Genomic DNA, 9,427 nt, shown 5'->3' on the forward strand with positions numbered 1-9,427 from the left:
TACGTGCCTCTATCGGTACAACGAAGCTCCTTTCAATCTTGTTTGTTCCACTTCGTCCTTTTACAATTTTTCCTCCCTTTTCTTTTTACATTTTTTTCTCTCCCCCCCCCCCCCCCCCCCACTTACCCCTCTGCCACGAAAACGTGTATCCAATCGACAAAGTTTCCCCGGCTCGCTCAGTTCGATCGCGTTACTCGCGTCCAACTTCTTACAGGATTAGCTTCGCTATCATGGCACGAGGACTGCTCTCGCTTGTGACTCACGAGTGAAACTTATTCGCCTGAATTTTCACTCCGTGCTTTTCTTTCTCGACCGTAACGGATAAACTCGCAACGAGCTGGCTGGTCGCCGTTAACGAGGTCACGAGATCGGCAATCACTTTTGTATACCTGTTTCATATATACACCTGTTTCTCTTCATTCAATTAATAATAATTTTAATAATTTCCATCAATTTAAAGGGATTTGAATTTACGCGAAAATGCAAATACGGCAAAGTCAGAAATTTATTCACGTTGCATCATCGAATGGTATTTAACACGACGTTTTGTTGATTATATCTTTATAAATTTAAAGTAATCGTCTTGCTAGAACAAGTATAATATACAAGAGTTTCAATCTTTGGGGAAAGTAATATACTTCGCGACTTTTGTAAGAAGCAATGAGAAGTCTAGTTTATGTGAATTATATTCCGAATTATGTGAATGTCAATTCAGGACTTTCTTCTTCTGAAACACTTCTGTTTCAACAAAATTTTAACGATTTAAAGAAATGTTGCAGCGAATATCAGCAAATTTATGAAAACTTAGCACAAGCTTAGATAAGTTTGAGAACATATCATCCGAGAAATTTAACATTAACATTAATGAAAATGAAGCCGAACTTGAAAATATTTCAAGTGAATTTGTGCCAATTAAGAAGAAAAGGCTTTGAACTGCAATAGCGATAGTGACACCGAATAAAATTTACTTTTGTTTCCTGAAATGTCATTATTTAATACGTTATATTTTTATAACTTGCACCGGCTTTTCTTCCCTATATTTTATTTTCTTTCCTATTGACAGACTCCGTTTACACGATTTTCATTCGTGGAATGGAAGACTTAAAAAGAAATCTTTAAAGACTGCCTTCTTTTAGATTCCATTCGAGGACCATTCCATTCTAAATCTTGCGAAACTTCTCAATTCTATTCTGAAACATCGTTTACAGAAATTTCGGCGAACACGTCGACAATTATCGTCGTCGTGTAACGTATGTTATGCGCAGAACGTATCTACAGATCGCTGCGGGAGCTCGTTTAAAATTAAACGCCTTTCGCAAAGCTATCACGGTGCCACAGGTTAATATACAATTCATCATCTGCAAACGTGATTAGCTAACAATAATCGAACAGTCTATTATTGCGTCAGCCCCGGCCCATTACTCCTCATTGTTTTGCCCGATAATTAGAGATTGATACGCAATAGTATGGATTAACCGATCTCCGATCACCCTAATTACCACAGACCTAATATTCGCGTTGTTTCGTGCGTTAACAAGATACTTCGTCCTCGTCGAGCGTTTAATCCTGCGCGAGTGTAATTCGCGAGTGAGTTTCGGTGCTCGATTTATTTCGGGTTCGTACCTCGCGGATCGTTTCATCGGATCGTTCGTCCCAGCACGTTTGGCAACGCGTTCTACCTCTCCGGCGTCGTGCGCGGCTACACGCGATTTTGACACAGCTGGGCGAGTGTTCTGCAATCTATCGATCCTCGCCGGTTTAGTCAGTCAGTCAATATTAGGCGTACAAGCGGACGCAGAACTCTGGCACGAAGGCTTAACTCTCTCGCGTTAACGCTCTCGCTCTCGGCGAGGAGGAGAGCGAAGTTCGACCGCGGCCTGCGGTTAGGGGAATTATTATGTCGGAAGTTTCGGCGAGGGGAGAGAGAAGTTGTTATTTTTACGAGACGCGAGTAAAAGTTGCCCGTTTGCCGAGCCGATGGTCGTCTCCACCTCCGGTTATACTGGCCGAAAAATTGAATTTCCGTGTCGTCGCCCGGCTGATAGACTGTCGCCGACCATGATCAAACATTCGTGCGTATCCGTCCGTAGATTGTCGGATTACGGCCACTGTCGGATGCCATAAAGCGCTTTAACCGCGCACGAGAAATTGACGATAGTTTCTCCAGATAGTTGGATAGAGAGAGAGAGAGAGAGAGAACGAGGAAATTAGAAGGCAGAGGACGCCTGTTAGCCTGCTAGGCTAGATCGATCTATCGCAATAGGCAGAAACGTTAGAACGAGCGTTCTACATTTGTATGTGATCGATCGATCGATCGGTCCTACATACTGGAACGTTTTAATTGCGCTGGCAACTGATTGCGGACCATAACGAGCTTTCTTTTTGTATTCGTCGGCAATTATTGACAAGTAATTTAACATTTGTTTTTGCCTATTTTGTTTTATTCAAGTGTGTGCTTAAAACTGAGAAAATATTACAATTTTCGGGAGAAAAGATTCTCGACGCGCGTGGCATGTCATACCAACGCAAAAGGTTAATAATCAAACGGGATCACCTGTCTTACCTGTTACTGCGGAGCGAAGAAGCTCGCGCGCGTTTGCATGTGCACGAAACGTAAAAACGGAACGTCAAACGACATACGTACGATGTAGAGCAAGAACTGCCACAGAAATGGTACGAAAGGAAGCGTATTTGCATACGCTCGCGTAGATGGAAACGCAGGGACAAAGGCTCGATCGAAGTTTCGCGGAAGGGCGACGATACGGATGAAACGAGCGCGAAACGTCCATCGATTTATCGGCGTCAGTTTACATAAGAAAGGCCTTGTACGCATTGTTAACGACGTTGGTGAAATACGAACGTTCGGTCGCGCATCTTTTCTTTTGAGGCGAGCGCGCGCTGTGCACGTCAGCCCCGGAGGGATTGCAGGCGGCGGGTCTGCTTGCACGTGCGAGAATTCATAAAACATTCATTCGAGCTGTTTCGCGCGCGGCGTAACGGCTTCCCGGGGAACTTTCATCCCCGTACTCTCGGATGACAATGGAAAGAAATTGAATGTACAACGTAGAAAAACTGTTTTCCCCCGTACGTCTGAGAACGCGCGTGGCGCGGATCCAGTGACACCGGAAAAACGGACTTGTTTGTCACGGTGTGTGTGTGTGTGTGTATGTGTGTTCAAGTTGCAGCGAAAGCTTCGCGCAGTATTATGGCGTTGCGCGCCTGCTTTGCCAGTCCTCGCACTTTTCTTATCGGTTGTAATGTATTTCGAAAGGTGGAATCCGGGTTAAATCGATTCGAACGAGGTGAACTTTATTTCGAGATGAGTAAAAAATTGCTATCCTCCTTACTCAATTTGACACATTTTTTTCTTATAAAATGTCATATTATTATTAACATAATAGTTAATATGTGATAGACAATATATATTTTCGATATTTGGTAATTTTCGACGTTTCTGATAACGAAATATGCTGTAAATAATATTCGTTTGAGATTGCAAATAACATTAACTTCCAGATAGAAAATTGATTTTGAATTTAGTTCATGAAAAAATTTTTAAATATCTATTGATCCCATGATGGATCATCGTGCCAATTAAAAACACAGAAGAGGCGAATTAAATTGAAAAAATTAAGAGACGGATGATTATGTATCACGTCTTTAAAATGTCAACTCATTAACGACCAAAGTTGCGTCAACAATAATGCAATATTTCATTTGTATGATTCTTTTCGATCGAGTATGAAAAGGAATTCAATGAATTTGCTCAAAATTCGAACCATCTTATATCACTGTAATAGACTATCTTTCTCTAATTATATTATATCACTTTTTCTTTCAATAACGTTTGCTAATTTAATAGTTTGCTAATTTACATTACTAAGGACTGTCCGGTTCTCAATTGATTATGCCACCGAATTCTAAATTGTAAGAAAACTCCACTCAATGTATGCGTGTATTTTTATTTCTATTTCTTCCATCTAAATTTCACAATTATATCATCTCCCGAAATTTACGTAGCAGTAACAAATCATTGAGTGTGAGCTTGAATTGTGCCAGAGAGAAATTTCGACAATCTCCGCGAAGAAAAAATACGTTTACCCCGCCACGAGCAAACGAGTTTGCCTCCCCCGGTTAATCAGGAGTTTTTATCCGTCCCCTATTTTCCCCTGAAAACGATCTTAATTGCGTATCGCGTTACCTCGCGGGCGAACGATAAGAGGATTACGGCCGTAAGAATGATTCTTATTGCCGCCGCTGCGCCGAAAACGATAATCGACGTATCGTCGCGCGCGATCCTTACCGAACGATACGCGAGTCGCGATCAATCTTCATCGTTTGGGGATCGGGACACGAGTTCGTGCCGATTCGATCAGCGAAACGATCAGTCATTGATTCTTGTCATTCGGGGATACATTATTGACAAAATAATGTCGGGGCTGCGTAGCCCCGAGGATTACGTCGACCTGTGTTTTCAGCTATTGCGCTTCTGCGGTGGAGAGGGAAGAAAAAAAAGAAAAGATAAAAATGAATGACACCCTGTCGAGAGCTTTGAATAATTTTCACGCGATCGAACGTTATTTTTGACGGCGAGGGACGACGGCGAGTCGTTGGGTTGATTTTCTTGGGGATTGGGTCATCCCCATTGTTGTCTTTGTCCAATATCTGTAAGGAGAAATTGCTATTGCATTTCAAGAATCTTGTATCGATCGAATTACACGTATGCAGAGAGTATAAGATTCATACATACAAGTCATAAATATATATTAAATGTCATCTGATAACACAAGAATTTAATAAAAATGCCGCAGCTAAAGTTAATTCCGGACACGAAGGGTTAATTTCTTATCAATTTCATCATTCGCGAAAGTAAAAATATGATTATTAATTAGTTTGATAACTCGTTAAACAAATGAACCCTACGGTAGAGAACCTCTCGGTCATTCCTAGAGAAACAGAAGCGTTCGAAAGTCGCAGCCGTTGCAATTAGTGACAGCAGAGTCAACTATTAGCGGCATACTGTGACACAATGTAAATCCCGAGGCACGTTCCGACCGCCGTCGATACATTTTTTACGCTGTAATTGGAGCTGATCCGAAAACCAACGAACCGACCGGGCGAAGCCACCGGGACAAATCGGCCGAATCGCAATTACCACTGCACCGAGCATTATCGCGACCCTGGTCATTATAATCCATGGGACTCGCCAATCAGGTCGGCGTGATTCGATTATTGCCCGCGCAATATCGTCCAATTTAGCCTTCGGGGTCTTTCTCTCCTCGGGGTGAAAACGAACGATCCGACCGTGAGGGAACGTGAAATTGAGAGAAGCGGATTCGTACGTGGATCGCGCGAGCGTTTCTCGTTACAGGTGATACCGAGCACCGAAACGCGCGAGAGATATTTTATTTAAAAGAGAAACTTCGCTTGTCTATTATTACTCGACAGGAGACAGGAAGCGCGAAAGAGGGGGCGAGAGAGTTTTGAACCCGCGAGGTAGGTTACCCGGTCGGTGTTAATTATTCCTCAAGTGGTGGCGCTTCCTTCATTAAACCCATTCTCGTCCAACCACCGTGAAATCAGTTATTCAAAGAAACGCCGCGAGAGCAGGTAGATTGCCTGTCTTCGTAACACCTCCAAATCCTCGCACTTAATTTTCCGTTGCAGTCACGCGGATATATTTCTGCGAGTTCCAGCCGCGGCAAACTCGTTGCTTGATTCTCCCTTTGTCCGCGATCATGCAACGCACGCGTTACTCCCAAACGATTTCTTTCCGAACAGATCGGGATTCGCCTTTCAGGAAACTCGAAATATACCTGTCTACTGAATTATGGATCGTCGTCTTGGAGCTTTCGTTTCATTTTCGTTCACCGAAATAGCTTTTAATAGCAATGAAAACTCGGTTAGAAGAATCGGAATTTGAATTTTCGTGTAAGCTTGTTAGAAAAGTGCGAGCGTCTAAAGATTGTCATCTTGAAGCTTCTGTTTTGATACTTGGCGTTTGATAGTGATGGAAACTTGGTTGGATGAGTCGGAATTAAATTTTTTTGCGTGAACTTTTTTCTTTTAGTGAAATGCGAGTTTTCATGCGTCCGTAGTATTACCGAGATGAAGATTTTAGTCATTGAAAATCATTTGATAGTAACGAAAAATTGGATAGAAGAATCAAAATTTTTCTGTAAATTTGTTACTAACGTGCAAGTTTTTATGCGTCTATAGGATTACCGAGATGAAGATATTATCATCTTCAAGCTTCCGTCTTGATACTCTATTTTAGTCATTGAAAATCTTTTGACAGTAATGAAAAACTAGGTTAGAAGAATGAGAATTAAATTTTTGTGTAAACTTGTTGGTAAAGTCAAACACGCGTTTTTATGCGTCTATGGGAAATTGTAAAATTAGAGAATTCTCGCAGAATGCACGTGACCAGATGTCCAAAGCGAGTAAATCGCACCTTCAAAGATACGAATTTGCACGAAAATCCGCGATCTACTCTTCACAAAAGTCGCGAAGTTTTTGTGATCAACGACGATTTTAATTCCCGATAAATTCCCCCATAAAACAGCAAAGTTCCCATTTTCCCGAGAAAACTGCGCCAATCCCTGCCAAACTGCAAGGATACGTACTCTCAAACGTTGCCGAAATTTGGCTGCGTTGAAAAGCTACGTTTCACCGCCATTCTGTGTATAAACAAAAATTCTTCAATTACGGAGAGAAATTTCAAGGAAAATCAGATTAGTGGACGATTCGTTTGGATTTCGTGGGGTCGCCGCCCGCCTGATCATGCATGCGGGTCACGAGCGTGAAAAGTGCAAAAGGGCCGGTTATAAATTCAAATTAGCCGAAGATTGTCCGCGAACGTGCGATCGCGTAACCTCATTTAGCTGCATTTACTCCGTTAATCCTGAGAGATCGTAAGACTTAAACGTAATTAGAAACCTATAAATGGGGCGGTGGTTTCCTGCCGCAGCGACGTCCCACGGCCACGACAAATTGGTTTAATTTCGTGCTACGCTGGCTACGCCATTTTCGAAGAATAAGGGCTCGTTTCGCGGCGCTCGCCAGATAGATCGCGCTGTATCGTGTATGAGCATCGATATTATTCAACCCTCCTCGGCTTCTCGTTCCCGCCGGAAATGATGGCTCCAATAACCGAGATGACGTTTTTCGCTAATGAGTCGCATCGATAAAAAGAGATAAATAAAGAGGGACAGAGAAAGAGAACATCTCGTTGTATTTATAGAATTCGCCGTTCCGACATTATTTCAAGAAACACGTCGGAGTTCGTGTTTATTTTAGAAAGGAACTCGTTGAGAATTTAAAAGAAATCGAAGAAGGAAATATTTCTCTTACTCTCGCTCTTGCTTCTCTACATTCGTCCGTTAATTGCCAAGCGTTCAAGAGTGACGATAAAAATTCGAACTGCTCGGAAATCTATTTGGATAACGAAATGCGCCGGCGAAATGATCGGTAAGAACAAACGCGCAGAATTATCGTTAGCGTTGAAAGGCCGATTAATGAGGGGGCTTGGCAACCCTTTCGCGAACCGTCGGCGAGGATTAGGCGGCATTTAAATCCGAAATCAAAGGGAACACTCGCGACGCCGCGCCGGTGCACGAAGGTGCAAAGGTGAAAGCACGCGCGCACGTATATGCTTTTCGTATATTTGCCGATCGAATGTATAATCAGAAGGCATGTAAGGTGCTTACGATCTTGTAAAGGGTGTGCAGCCGGTGGGCAGGAGGAGAAGACGGTAAGAGGATTTCGCGCGAACATTGCGCGAAACTCAGCCGTAGACGAGGGTGGGGAGGTGCCGCCAAGATTTATCGCGAATACAGTGAGCAATCTTGCGCCAGTAGGCAACGTATGCCGGAAACTCCGCAGCTTTCACTTCGAATCTCTCCTCGTATCTATCTTACGCGCGACGCACGCGCCAGTTAATCCGCGTGTCGTTCGTCATTCGATCCCCGATTTTTCAATGCCTGTCACTGGCATTTCTCTTCGAGACCTAATTGGTCACCTCTTTTATTTAATTACGCGTTGATTATCTTCTTAATTAACTTTCTCTCTCTGGCTTGTGATTCAAATAACCTTGTCTTAGTCATCATCACAGAAAGAAACGAAGGAGTGTCTTTCTCAGATGACCTAAAGCTTGTATCTACCTCTAATAGGTTTGATGAATTGAACATTCGAAACTTCGATAATTACAAGGGATCGTACCGAACTCGGAATCGCCGATTTTGATGAAGTTTCGCATGAAAGTAGGTAGTAAGTACAGAACAATAAAACCAGCATTTTTCAGAATTAAAATATATTAATAGCTAACATTTTAAGACACATTTACGAACAGAGAACAATTCTAGCATACACCCTGCTTTGAAAATAATAGAAAAATCAAGATTTCATTTTCAAATATTCAAGAAAGTTTCTTAACATTTATTTGGAGAAATTTATCAAAAATACGGTTCTTTTGCAAAAACACTAATTTCATAAATCGACACGAAAATGATGTCTTTAATAATTTCCGAGATCTTTAACAAAGTATGTTTCGCATCCCCGAACTTTGTGGGTAGTTTTATCGATCATTCGATAAAAAAAATAGCACGAGTCGAATATTTTCTTCACAACTATCATCCAAAATTCCAGATCTCATCAAAATCAGTGGTTCCGGGTTCGGTACATCGTACGAGCATCCTACGAAAGTATCGTTTGAAGTCACCTCGTCTATCCTTATCTTTTGTTACAAAGTCGACCGACGCAGAACTGAAACGCCAGCCAAGAATCGCGAAACACGGTGGATGGAAGGGTCGCGGTAATTCGACGACGAATGGTACAACAAGGCGAAAGATCGCGAAGTAATAAAGAGGACGCGGCGGAGGTCGCGTTATCGAAAACCCGGCGTTAGCAACTTCCATTCCTGTTGCTCGAACGTTTCCCGATATCCAGCGGCGGTTCTCGAACTAAAAAGCATTGCATTGTTCGTGGCGGGGCGCGCTCCGAAGGGTGGTAACAGTCTTCGAGTGGCTGGCCCTCCGCTCGTGCCCTCGAGGTCGTCGGACACTTTTTATTAGTTTCTCGAGGTGGCAATTAAGTGACCGTGGTTCTGGCACGCGTTTCCCCTCTCACTTTCCCCGTCGTCCAAGCTTTTTCCTATCTCGGCCACCCTCGTGGCCACCGGACGCCCCACATTTCCCGGCTCAATTAGCCGACGTTGTTTTTTTCGTCGACAGATCGATCATTATCGATTCAACGACACGCGGTGGCGCGCGACGATTACGATCGAGGACGAGAGGGGCGGAGAGAACGAGCAAGAAAGGACGAGTCGCGTGAATGGAAAATGGGAAAATAGAAAGGGTGTAGCTGTACGTGATTGGAAATGGTATTTCGGGATGGTTATTAATCGGATCGTCATCGATAGCGTAATCTC

Source organism: Frieseomelitta varia, unplaced genomic scaffold (assembly GCF_011392965.1).
Source record: "Frieseomelitta varia isolate USP_RPSP 00005682 unplaced genomic scaffold, Fvar_1.2 scaffold_462, whole genome shotgun sequence".
Taxonomy (NCBI): domain Eukaryota; kingdom Metazoa; phylum Arthropoda; class Insecta; order Hymenoptera; family Apidae; genus Frieseomelitta; species Frieseomelitta varia.